Consider the following 7,308-nt stretch of genomic DNA (forward strand, 5'->3'; position numbering starts at 1 on the left):
TTTTTTTCTACGATCCAGCAACAAACTCGCGCAACACGTGTAATTATTTCGATCTCTTCCATTTTCTCATTGGATTGAAAATGCTGAAAAACGGGTTACGACCGCCGCGACGTTTCATTTCTGTCCCTCTTTCCAAATACACATTGATTTCATGAAGTATCGGAATTATTCGCGAGGATCGACATGTGCTCCTCACTGTGACTAATTGTGAGACACTGTTTAGAATGACCAGAGAAAGAAAAAGAGGCAGAGTGAGGTAGAAAGAGAGAGAGAGAGAGAGAGAGAGAGAAGAAAAGGAGAATAAGATATAAAGAATGAACTACTTGGCGAGCGAATAGAACCGAGCCTTCGTCCTATTTATGCGGAAGCTTTTTTTAATAAGCATGCTGAGAGCAAAGGATAAGCAGCGGGAACGAGGAACAAGAAGGATCCAAAGAGAGGTACATAATCACAATGGAATTCGTCGTTATCGACACTGGCGCGTACGTTGGACTGCGTTTATTTCGCGTTCTTTTCGCGTTCATTTCACGTTCATTTCGTACGCAAGGGGTTCATGGCCAGTCGGGATCGGTATAGGATTGTGTCCAGACCTAAAAAGCTAGTTCCTTTATTGTACATATATTATTGCGCGCATAAAATCTTAGAAACAAGCGCTCACAACATTACATAACCTTCGTTTCTTATTATTTTAAAATTTTTTTTAATTTGGTTACTAGAATAATCAAAATTGTTCGTACTCTATTCCTTTTTTCTATATGTGTACATATACAATATATATATATCTTTCTCTCCCTCTCTCTCTCTCTCTCTCTCCCCATTTTTTTTTTTTTCTCTTAGAGACGTAGCGCAACTAGCAACAAAATTTCCATTTCGTTTGAGTTTCTTCGTAGTAAACATTTACTTATAAGATTCTTATCTTCCTTTTATAATTCGTTTAATGTTCAGCCAATCAAATTGTAACTGTGGTAAATATGTTTTTAAAATATTAGGACAAGCAGAAAAACGGAGTGATTAAGCGAGGTGTAACTCGTGTCGAAGTCAAAGGAGTTCCTGTAAAGGTTCTCGCATACGACAACCGGAAACGCTTGTATTCATCGTTAAGATTACTCGCTGTCTCCAAAGGGAATATACGTGCGTATGCGCAAAAACTGCCAAGGCGTAAATGCGCATTACGTGTATACGTATAACATAGGTGAGCTAGTAAAAGAACGGAGCCTAAGAAAAGACTTACTTATTTTAATCGTATATTCTTCGAGCGACCTGTACTTATACGCGTGAATATTTATTTGAAGTTTTCGTTGAACTTTATCTCGTGTAAAATTCAAAGAATTTTAACACGCGAGCAAATATTTTGTCTTTGAAACGATACTCTTTTTTACTTTTCATCTTTTTTTTTTTTTTGTGCTCTCGTGCGAAAATTGCTCGTTTCGAATTTCCTCCCCCGATTAATTCATATTTCTTACGGTATCGTTTCGAAATAAATTTATTTGCAATGGATACGAGACGCTTTTCTCCTAGATTATATCGCGAAAGGTATATTTTTTTTAAACAAATCCTCGTAGTTTGTATCGAAGTGTATTATAGCGATTTCCCTCTATCCTGCGCCGAGATACTAGATTTTTGCTGTTTTGATTAGTCGTTACGAAATTTTTTTTTATACTATGTATAATAATTAGTTCCGTCGGGATAAGCGATCTGTTAATCTGTTGTACGTTGAGTAATCTTTTTAACAAATAAACCTGATAGAAAAACGAAAATGTCCTCGGCAATTGGACGCAGAACGACGTCTTTCAAAGACATCGAACAAAAGCGTAGAGACGCCTTACGTGCAGTTCTCTGCAGGTAAAAAATTAACGTTTCCCTGTCCTCTTTCCTCTTTTTTCCTTTCCTTTTGTTAAATATTGTCACACGCGATAAAAAGTAGCAAAGAAAAGTATGATTCGATTGTCCTACTTTTTCCAACGATAGAATTTCATCGATAATATAATTCGATTGATTGCAGCCAAATTCGATAGTATTAAATCCGCATAAAATGGTAGTTCGTATTTTTAAAGAAAGTGTAGCATAGTGACATCGTCTGCGTCCATCTATTACCGCAATTTTAAATTTTACAATAAGACAATTACGCGCTTTCCTTATCGTTTTGCGAAATTACGAAGTGGGAGCAATTATATACGATACCGCGTGTAACTCTGTGATACTGTAAGCTATAAGGTAGAATTATTTTGCAACGAGCATATAAAAGAAGAAAAAAAAAAAATAAAAAATTGAGGAAGTTGGAAAAATATTGTTACTGCGAAAATTCGTACGAACGCTTCGATTTTCCGTCAGTCAATGCGCGTCCTATGATAACGAGAGAGACAAATTTTTTCTTCGTTCAATAACGATGTTGTTGATAAAAACCAAACCGATTTTTTTTTCATTTTTGGTCCAATCATGATTATTTTGTGTTCCAAGGAATGATCGAGTTCATAAATATCGAATTCTAAAAAATTGTTACTTGTTTAACTTGAACAATTTGTACATCCTATACGTTTAATTTCCAAGATGTTTGTCCTATGCTTTTTCTCCTTTTTCTTAGGCTTTTTTCCTTTTTTGTTTTCCTTTCGAGCGAATACGGACGAGGGAAGGAAGAAAAGAACGAAGAAAAAGATCAGATCAAATAAGAATGAGAGGACTAATTCGCAAAAATTGCCGTTATATGTAAGACTGCTTTAGAAAACAAAAAAAGTAGAATTACCGATCGAACGTTAAAAATGTGGTGCTTATCGGAATGTTGGAACGGGCGTAGGTTCGTGAATTTTGTGCGAACCTTCGCGAAATTTTGTTCCAATATTTCGTTGATTGATTTGTACTGATTAGAAACAATGGTGTTATTAGAGTTTTAGAGATTGACGAGATAATACGATCTATTTATTACGGCGGCCTCGGACCGCGGAGTAAACGTGGATTGGGAGCTTTGACACGTTCTATCTTTTTATATGTATCGTAATATTTTCCACGTTGATTGAAAAACATCTAGACGATATTTGTTAATTTTCAATTCAATTCGTAAAACGCTTAGTCGTACATATCTTATAGTTTATCTGGTTCAGCTCGATCCACTTTCATTCTACGGTCACAATGTTCGCGCAACTATAAAGCTATATGAATATATATAAATATATTTATATATATTTGAATATGTACATACGTATACATTTGTACACATACACGCTCGCACACGCGTGTCTGTATATGTGCATATATGTATATATATGTATATATATGTATATACATATATGCACACATACACATTATTCGACTTAACTATTTTTTGTATAACTATCGCAACTATCGTTATGGTTATTCGTTATACCTCACTCGGGATATTTTGAGCTGATTCTTACCGCATGATTGAGGAGATGAGAATTACGAGAGATCGGTAAAAAAATTACGAACGTTTTCATATGAATGTACAATTGATTTTTCAGTCATTTGACGAATGAACATTATAAACGAATTTCTGTCATGTTTACAAGCATATACGTCAACGTACTACTTTACATGTTTTACATCATATTTTTAAACTGGCCTGAAAAAAATAAAAATAAATGCCTTCGTATTGTAAGGAAGATATGCTCTTCATTTTATATTCTGTCGACTATTTTCGCGGTATGAAACCATTTACACGATTATTATCGTTTAAATTATTTGTCAATATCGATTTATTATTCGTAGTATCATTAATCGCTCAAAGACTGTCTCCTCAATCATGACGATTGAATGTCACTGCCAAAATCCCCAGGATCGCATAAAAATATAGCATCTATATAACATGATAGACTTAACGAACGGCTGTTGGTTTCTTTCCGGTAACTTGTTCGTTTAATGCCACCACAAATCTCTATTATTCTCCCAATAATATATATTTTTTTTTAATTTTATGTTGTATATTTATCTTTCCTTTTTTTTTTTTATTTTTTACAAATAGCAGCTTTTGATATTGAAAACTCGCGACACTCGCTCTTCTCCATCGTTGAAACTTCGTCGAAAATGAAATTGCTGGTTAAATCGTCAAGTTTTTCATTTTAATTTTTCAAAAGCTTAAAGATTACAGGAAGAAGAAAATGTACAATACGAAGCGAATGTTAAAAAGCTGTTTTTCTTGTTGTCGTTCTTTTTCTTTCTTTTCCTGTTTCTTGAGCGTATATTATGTACATGGATATAATGTAAAATAAAAAAAGAAAGCGAGACGACAGATGCACATTCCATGAATATAATCATACATGTATAAAATAACGAATCCGTTAGTGTTTGTTAAGATGTTCAAGTAAAATATTACAGGCGAAATGAATAATAAGTCTAAAGTTTGAAAGCTTACAATAGACTCGGTTCATCATTATCATATATCGTGATTTTTATGTCATGTTCAATAAATGAATTTTAAAGTATCGTTTGAGTATTTTTTAAAGTTTCCCAAGGTATTTCCTTTTAAAGATAAATCTATGATGGCTAAAGCAATGTCTTGGAGTATTTGCATAATTATTTCGTAATGAGTCAGCCAATAATTTTAATACAACATCAATTTATTGCTTAATCTAACGATGACAGATGCAAGATAGTATTTAATATTCAAGTTACGAAGAAAAAGCCGTTATGACTCATGATTATGTAGAATTCTTTAAGTATGATTAACATTATCGATGAGGATAGTAAAGATCATATCGATATGTTCGGTGAGTGACAAGAACATTTGTATCGAATGTTTCAAAAATATAGAAGAATACAACGTAATTTAAAAGATAAATTGCTAATACTTCGAATTGTACCTGTTGGAATTTTCCATTAAAATTTTATCTCCGAACAATTTTGAGTTCAACAAACAAGATAAATTAAGATAATTAATTAGTCAAGCAAACATTTGTTTCATATTGATAATAGAATTGTCAATGTAATTTCTCTTACTGGAGATAGAAAATATATGCAAGCTGTAGTATATTGTGAAGTAAATCGTTCACGAACAATATAAGTGGAAAAGATTTATACATCTATATATAGTCTAAAAAAAATCTACATATATTATTCACTGCATAAATCTACATATATTCACCAAAGTATTTCTATTTAAAAAAGTTGTCTTTCAACAATTTTAAAATTTTTAAAATTAGATTAAAAACAGGGTAAGGGATCCAAATTTCCTCTCCTAATCTATCTTATTATAATCAGTCTAGTTACATATTGCAGCTTATTAACAACAAATAGAATTTATGATGACGCTAGTGAGTTGACAGCAAAAGTTAGATAAATTCGTGATTTTCAGAATCTATTATAACGCTTTGTTTCGTCATTGTATACTTTCTTGTTAAGTGTATGTAGTATATTACTTCTATTTAAAATGATGATTTCGTTCTGTCATTCGTTGATTAGAATTGATTATTACATTTAAAAATGTTTTTATGATTACTTCATTCCGAAGATGTAAAAAATATATCTTCCTTTTTTTGTTTACATTTGAAAACATTATGAAACAAGGAACCAAAAGAAAAGATGTCTTTTTGTCTCAGAAATCTACACGTATTAAAAAATAGATTAAAGTGTGGGAGACTCTTTATGCTTGTCACTGGCTAAAACTATAATAAAAGTCAACCATTGATAAACAATCAAATAACAGAATTATAAAAATTTCAGTTAAAGGCAACATATCATTTTCAATATAATCACGCCATGTCTACTATTTTCTTTTTTTTTTTTATTTAACATTTGTGTATATGTGTATAAATTAAAAATATTGTTAATAAAAAATGTAAATAAAAAAGCGTTTTATTATTACATGCATATGTATATCTATGTCAAAAATGATAAACTCTACTCTTTATAAATTAAAATTTTTTTTGTTATATATTTTAGTATTTTAACCCTTTCTATTCGACTGTTCCTTGTAAGGAGACATCATATTTAAATTGAGTTCACAGCTAAAATATTTTATAATTGTTTTTATAATTATAATGAACGTAGATATAGTATTGATACAATATAATATAACGACGTAAGAGGAAATAATAAAATTTCAAAAGAAGAAATTCTTGAGGATGGAGGCAGTCGTGAGTCAGTTGACGCTCATTATCATCGAATACACTCATCGAATTGTTATTCGAATAATTCGGGATAATTTACATAAACTAAACTTTTTATTGCTAGAATGAAATTATGTATCATTAACTTTTATATACTATACTTGGTGATTGCTTTAAATGAAGTCATGTATTAGAGAAATATAATCAACAAAATTTTATGCTAAATATTAATTATTAATATTTAAACAGAATGATTATTTGCAATGCTATATCGTTTTATTTGAAGTGATATTTCACTCACTATTTCGTAAATAAATTGCTGGTAAATGACACAAAAGATGTTTCCGAGATTAAAGAGTTAATATTGTGTTTTTTACAGCTCGCACAGAATATTATGCTGGGTTCACACTGGGCAGAACTGCAGTTGCTCGCTAACAGAAATTGCATCGCATCCGCACTGTTGCTGGCGAGCAGCTCGCTAGCAGTTTCAGACATGTTCGCTTGGTGCTTGCGGCTCTCAATACGTCCGCGTACGTTTCAAGTTCTTTGATGTACTGTTTACCGAGCAAACACTGTTCGCTATTGCGAGCGAGCTCGCTGTAACCTGATCGCAGTTCGCTAGAGTCTTTACTGCTGTTGGCGAACAGTTCGCGAGTAGTTCGCCAACGGATGGCATTAGATTTTCAATTTTGGTCCATATAATTATAAAATAAATATTGCTCATCACTAGAAGCATTTCTTCTCTCAAAATGATTTATCATCAATCATAATTATCGTATAGCACCTTTAAGTTGAGCTCTGCTCTATATCAAAATTTGTTAGGCTCTTTCTTCTGTCTTTCACCACCAAAGTATTAATAATATCCGAATTGAGCATTTTGGATGATTTCGTGCGTTGTGCACATTTGCATATATACACTATAAACAAAAAAATTTTTTACGTAATTTTTATATAAATTCATGATTCGACTCTGCATTGAAAGTATTTTTTCTAGTTTCGGAAATAAAATATTTTTTTAAACATATAAAAGAAGATTATGAAAATTTTTCCTTTCTTACTAACTAAAAGAATGAAATTAGGAACACTTCTTCAAGGCATTCTTTCACATACGTATATATTTTCTATTTTGTTTATTATGAAATATTGTTTTTTTATAAAATATTTATTACAGTGTTTTGTTACCAATTTTTTTTAGATTGAAAAATTGACTAATTATATTAATTTTTTTTTAGATGACAAAATACCTTCTGAG

The 7,308-nt window shown here is 31.5% G+C and overlaps 1 protein-coding gene across 1 annotated transcript in view; it reads left to right on the forward strand.

Moving 5' to 3' along the window:
• LOC122529102 overlaps positions 1 to 2,244 on the forward strand; it is a 9,481-nt gene extending 7,237 nt beyond the window's left edge. Inside the window, exon 3 of the mRNA XM_043654893.1 lies at positions 990 to 2,244. The gene's annotated coding sequence lies outside the window, so the exon portion shown is untranslated. The remainder of the gene's footprint in view (positions 1 to 989) is intronic.
• Positions 2,245 to 7,308: the final 5,064 nt, after the last annotated feature.

This window comes from Frieseomelitta varia, unplaced genomic scaffold, assembly GCF_011392965.1.
Source record: "Frieseomelitta varia isolate USP_RPSP 00005682 unplaced genomic scaffold, Fvar_1.2 scaffold_279, whole genome shotgun sequence".
NCBI classification, from domain to species: Eukaryota; Metazoa; Arthropoda; class Insecta; order Hymenoptera; family Apidae; genus Frieseomelitta; species Frieseomelitta varia.